This window comes from Ptychodera flava, chromosome 19, assembly GCF_041260155.1.
Source record: "Ptychodera flava strain L36383 chromosome 19, AS_Pfla_20210202, whole genome shotgun sequence".
Taxonomy (NCBI): Eukaryota; Metazoa; Hemichordata; class Enteropneusta; family Ptychoderidae; genus Ptychodera; species Ptychodera flava.
The window spans coordinates 26,475,574-26,482,266 of record NC_091946.1 but is presented as its reverse complement, the minus strand read 5'-3'; positions in this window follow the sequence as shown (position 1 = coordinate 26,482,266).

Sequence of the window (6,693 nt, the reverse complement as noted above, 5' to 3'; positions counted from 1 at the left end):
GTAGGCCTATATGTCCGACTTCGGACATGACAAAGATGCGATACACATACACAGTAAATTCCAAAGGAAATGGGATGGGACGGTAAGAACGACAAAACGTACGTACATGTGTGGACGCGTGGCACCGAAGTCACGGCAATGCAATGACTCAATGATAAGGATTTCGCATTTTCCTGAGAACCTATAAACCTCCCCCCCCCCCTTTTTTTTTTGCTGTGGGGTAGATGACTGGAACGTACATTTTACGTGTCATGTTTTGCAGTCTCTCTCTCTCTCTCTCTCTCTCTCTCTCTCTCTCTCTCTGACACCAAGCATTTATGTTTAAGCTTATACCATAAAATTCACAGTATTTTGTAGTTTGGTTGGTTTTTACACTTATACCAGTCGTAAAATTAAACTGACTGATGACCATGGCACTCTTCTCAGTAAATTTTTCATCGAACTAGAGACGGGAGGTGGGGAGAGATCACGCCACGAATGACTAGTTTTATTAATTGCGTGGTTAGATCGGTAGATTTATCTTCTTACTTTATCAAACTACCCGGAACGATGTTTTTATGGGTGTAATTTACAGTCAATGCAATGAATTGAGCAATACGTATCACGATACGTGTTGGTTCTATATGTGAACATTCCTGTGAACATTGCGTACATTGACTTCACTTTAATAAATCTGTCCCCAGTCTAAGTTGATCAATGAGGGTATACGTGTCCAAATCACGACAATTTGATTGTAATTAGTGAAACACGACGATTGGGAAAACCGCTGCGCCGTTCACTGCGTTCAGGTCCACCGTTCTCTTTTCGGTGACGTAAATATGACAGAGCAGAAAAGGGCCAAATATGCCGCTATAAAATCGAAAGATAGGCCTACTGTCGGTGCCCAAAAGCTTATCGAAAGCATTTGGTGCAAAATATTTGAAATTTTAAAAACAACGCGAAGGCATTGCTTGAAAGATATTTGATAATTACATGTGTTAACATATTGTGTGTAACTGTGTCACGTTGGCTTTTGCCCAATATTAATATGGCATATTAAAATAAAACTGTGGGTAAATTTTTAAGGAACGCAGACAATATTGTAATGCAGATGTAAATATTTTTATTCGGAATAATCACAGAAAATGTATACTGAATGAAAAGATTATGTTTTGGGGAGGATAATCTGTAAATGGTTCAAATTAAGCTATGGTTTAAATAAATGACCATATTTAAATGAAAAGCAAAAAAAAATCCGAAGCACACACTTGATATGCATTTCTAGGGGAGTTTCGCTATGACAGGACGAAGACAGGACACTATTTCATTTGTACCAGTGGTTGGGCTATACAAACCTTTAAAAAAAATGAAGGGCACATCCCTGCATATAACTCTGCCAATTGACAACATTTTTGTGGATTATTTTTCTTTCCGCACCTGCTTTACCCTTTTCAAGTGAAATGAATGAAATCACATTGTCAGTGACGTTCGTTGAATCTGTTCTGAGTAGTGGCAACGTTTGCCTTTTGTTGCAGCGCCGCGGCGGATTTCTAGCCCTTTGTTCTCATTGAGGCTTACGAGTTCACCTGTACAATATCAAACACGGTCGGTATGTGGGTCCTTTTTGTGTAGGTCGACCTTCAAAATCGTCTTAGGGGAAAAAATCTTGGGGATGAAGGTTCGGCTGGCTAAATGACAATATTAACAAAGGAATGTGCTTAAACCTGGACGCAACATACCAAGACGAAATTTAAATTTGTTGTCAGTATATTTTTTTTTTTTTAAATAAAAAACCGACTTGAACTGAGAAACGATAAGCTGTCATGTCGGACTGTTCATTGCCTTGATTTGGATTCCATGTTGCCTGCGTGTTTGGTTTCGTAGCCATAGGGAAATCAAATTGCCCCCTAAATTTGACCCAACATATTTGACACGCCTCGAATATTTTCCTTTCATCTAGTTTCACGCCAAGTTTCAACATCGCACGTATGCCACAATTAGTAGCACTGCTACATCAGTACCTGAGTTTGAGGACCTAGAGGGCGTACTCTGCCGCCAGTTTGCCCTGCCATGGTCATGGTCCCAACTTGAGAGTCGAGCGGTCACGCAGTGCAGTCTCTCTCGCGAATGCATTTGTAAAAGCGACACCGAGGGCACTTTGGTATATTCGAAAGACAAAGGTGACCATTTTATTCACTACCCTCCACTACTGCCGTCTTTTGGCAATTATACGTACCATATTTCTAACCTTCAAATTTATAATGACGTTGACGAGACAAGCAAAAAAGATTTTTCTGCGAATCTTTTAGTATGAGCTAGTTTCGTGCTGATGTGAATTTAAATTTTTTTGTGACGAATAACATCACGACTTGAATGTTTCCTAGAGCTACATTTACATGCCATAATTTTCTCGTGACAACAATAAAAATTCCCTGGACACGGAGTTCGCCAGACAGTCTTAGGCGAAACGTTTAATTGTCCGGTGAATGAAGCGCTTTGCTCCCCTCCCCCTCGAGTCCACACGTACTACAACAACGGATCTTTCATTGCTCTTCGCCCGCGCCCTTTCACCTCACTCAGTGTCTTTATTGTCTATCACACGATTCTGAGCAGGAGTTTGAAAGAACTTTTGCATCGTCCCTCAGTATAATGACCGTTTTGATGCTTCCTTTTGATTAAACGCACATTCTTGCATGCTGAATCACTAAGTTACCTTGGTTCAAAATATGCTACGACTGGTCTCAAGTGGCCACCGGTTACCTATACAAACAAAGGCAGTGTACTTTTTTTACTGTCCGACAACCCTTTTCGAATTCTTTTCACGTAGCAATCCACTGCGAACGAGCTAACACGCACACTCCCCATCTCTATATACATACATAGATAAATATATACATGCATTATCACATACATACATGCATTATCACATACATACATACATACATACATACATACATACATACATACATACATACATACATACACACATACATACATACATACATAATCACATATACATACATACATACATACATACATACATACATACATACATACATACATACATACATACTTATACATACAGAGTGTGTGCGTCACGCTCGTTCAGTTTGACAGTGAGGTCGAACTATTTCAAAGACGTAGCTTTTACTCATAGTAGTTAAATCCAAATGCGCATCCTGCTATTCTGACCGTGCTGTAGCCAGGTTAGAACATTGTATACGGTGATCGTGACGAATTCCAAGTCAAAGCGTCCTTCTAAGTATTTACGACCCATGTTCGTTCACGTCGGAAAATACCGCGAAAACCCGACCCACTTCTACATCTGAACCCCGAGACCGCGACCCACTTCTATTAGTGGAAATGGGGCCACACCCCTGTGGCACATACCTGTACGACTCGTCTACAGAAAAGTAAAGCCCCCTGAGCCTTCATATATCACATTTGATATTCTTGACTGTAGTTTCTAAAATCCCGAACACCTGCTTCTCGTAATTCTCACGAAAGCATACGATTGGTATTCTTGTATCAACCATTAGAGGAGGAAGTTTGACAGTCTGTCACTGACGAAAATTTGTCACTACTTTCACTATACCAGAAGAGTTTGCTAAAAACGTTCTATATTTTTGAAGTGCTCGAAAATGGCAAATAAATATCAAGAGACGCTGAACAAGAGGAATAAACGGCTCTGATGTGTCCGAATATTCACTTCATTGGTGCTAGATGTTGTTTGACAAAATCGAAATCCATTTTATAATTTGTTTTGAACAGAACGAAGCTACTTGGGCGTTTAAGGGCCAGAAGCTGCAACTTTTGGTGATTTTTTTCCCACAATTTTATTTTGTATGTCTATTGCAAGTTCTTGTTCTTCTCCCAAAGGCATTGCTGAAATACCAACCATTTAGCTTGTAAACACGGCGTCTATATGATCGAGTAGAATGTAATATTATTGTTTACATATGAATTCTTGTCCGGACCAGAATTCACTTGTCAACAAGAACAATGCAGTCTACACAATGTAGGCCTACAGGCTGAGTTAACAAGCTGAACACTGTGTATCTCAACATGATTTAGGGAGTGGAATAAGAAATTTACTGGCTAACATTAAACATGAAATAGTGAAACAATCATCAGAAGTTATAGCTGCTGGCCCTCTAAGTTTTCATCCCCGATTGGTTTATAGCAAAAAACAAGAATACTAACCTCCTGTTTCCATGTCAAAATTCAAAATCCTAATCATCTAAAAAGACAGCGATCGCAAAGACGTGGCTGAAGGGTAACATTATAACGACCGCCAGCCGTACACATCATATGAACTGTTCAACTGCACGCATACAGAAATCTGAAGTCAAATATAGTTGCTGTAATATTCTTACCTACTATTGCCCCTGTCAGTCCATACCGGCAAAATCACCCGTTTGTAATTTGAACCAGTAAACCTTACAGAACTTGTACATACATGTACTTACATTAAATGCCGCTGACAAAGGTTAAATGTAGGATAAAATCTTATTACATTTAGTTGTAATTTCAGTTGATGCTCTGACGGGGTTTCGACTAAGGAAAAAAAGAGAAAAAAAGAAGGGAAAAAAAAGAAGAAAAGAAAAAAAAAAGAAAAAAAAAAGAGAAAAAAAAAGAAAAAGAGAAAAAAAAAAAAAAAAAGAAGAAGAAAAAGAAAAAAAAAAAAGAAAAAAAAGAAAAAGAAAGAAAAGAAAAAAAGGAAAGAAAAGAAAGAAAGAAAAGAAAGAAAAGAAAAGAAAGAAGAAAAAGAAAGAAGAAAAAAGAAGAAAGAAAGAAGAAGAGAAGAAAAAGAGAGAAAGAAAGAAAAGAAAAGAAAGAGAGAGAAGAAAAGAAAAGAAAAGAGAAAAAAAAAAAAAAGAAGAAAAAAAGAAAAAAAAAAAAAGAAGAAAAAGAAAAAAAAGAAAAAAAAAAGAAAGAAAAAAAAAAAAAAAGAAAGAAAGAAAAAAGAAGAAAAAAAAGAAGAAAAAAGAAAAGAAAGAAGAAAGAAAGAAAAGAAAAAAGAAGAAAGAAGAGAAAAAGAAAAAAGAAAAGAAAAGAAAGAAAGAAGAAGAAAGAAGAAGAAAGGAAGAAAGAAAGAGAAAGAAGAAAAGAAAAAAAAAAGAAGAAGAAGAAGAGAAAGAAAAAAAGAAGAGAGAAGAAGAAAAGAAGAAAGAAAGAAGAAAAAAAGAGAAGAGAAGAAGAAAGAAAGAAAAAGAAAGAAGAAAGAAAAAAAGAAAAAAGAAGAGAAGAAAGAAAAGAAAGAAAAAGAAAAAAGAGAGAAGAAGAAAGAAAAGAAAAAAAAAGAAAGAAAGAAGAAGAAGAAAGAAAGAAAAAAGAGAAGAGAAAGAAAGAAGAAAAAAAGAAAAGAAAGAAAAAAAAAAAAGAGAAAAGAAAAAAAGAAAAAGAAAAAAAAAAAAGAAAAGAAAAAAAAAAAAAAAAGAAGAAAAAAAAAAAAAAAGAAAAAAGAAAAAGAAAAGAAAAAAAAATAGAAAAAAAAAAAAAAAAAAAAAAGAAGAAAAAAAAAAAAAACAAGTAAATACTTCTTTTCTTTTTTTGGGGCATCAAACGCGGCTCCTGTCAAAAATTAATTCAGAAAATGAGTAGAGTTGAGCATGTTGTTAGAAAGAGAGATCGAGAGAATTAGTTTATTGAAATGCGTTTGCAGTAACCTCAACCCTTGTTTTTGCATCAAAACCAAGACTGTTTTTGTTTATGTTCTATTATAATTAGAGCACGCTTTCGTACACTTCCTGTAGGCCTATACATGGTGACACTACTTTACACTAGGGTTTGGGGGCTGCACAGTGCGCCTGCGTGACTTTCTGAGAACAGGACCGGGGAAGTGAACGTACAGCCAGTTCTATTATATAGACTCGATTCTCGCAAAACCTCTGTGAACAAACCCCAAAATACACCAACACACAATGCAATGTAAACGTGATATTTATGAGAAGAAAATAAACTGCTGGTATTACATGTGTCAGTGTTATTATTAATATTGTCGTCATCAGCATTATGCTGACTGTAATTGTGACATATTTTCACAGATCCACTTACCATAGCTGTTCAATGAATAGTGTTTGATGTCAGCGTGCGTCATATCATGATCGATGTAAACAGCGTTCGGATAGCACCATTAATACTTAAATGATAATTTGTTGACTTATACCAATTAAACACAATGACTAGACCTGTTGAATTGTCAATCCAAGCTAGAAAACATTTCAGTTTACATTATTTTATTTTCAATTTATGCAAGAGTTTTTTTTACAAAAAGAATCAAAAGACGTCATATTATTTTACTTTCAAAATCTCGGTGGTTTAAACTGTGGTTAAACTTTCACACTACACATAATGTGTACAAGTTTCAACGAATTGACAGGTGAAGTACATTTCAGCGCACAGAGTATACCACAAACTGTCAAGGATTGTTTTTGGAGAGAAATTCGATATAACAGCATACGGTACTTTGCTTCAAGAGGCTGTTTTATGGGTTTCTTAAGGTCTGCAAAGGATTGACGCTGGTTCTTTGTTCACCAATGTTCATGTGCAGCCATTATTGGAAATATTCACCACATACATAAAATGACCTGCACTGCATATACCACAGCAGTATTTACCAGTGAACATTTTTCACAAATGCAAGACCCTATCAGGGAGGTTGGAAGAGGGCACTGCCAATAGTTAGCTGTACATATATTTGCTTGTACCGCC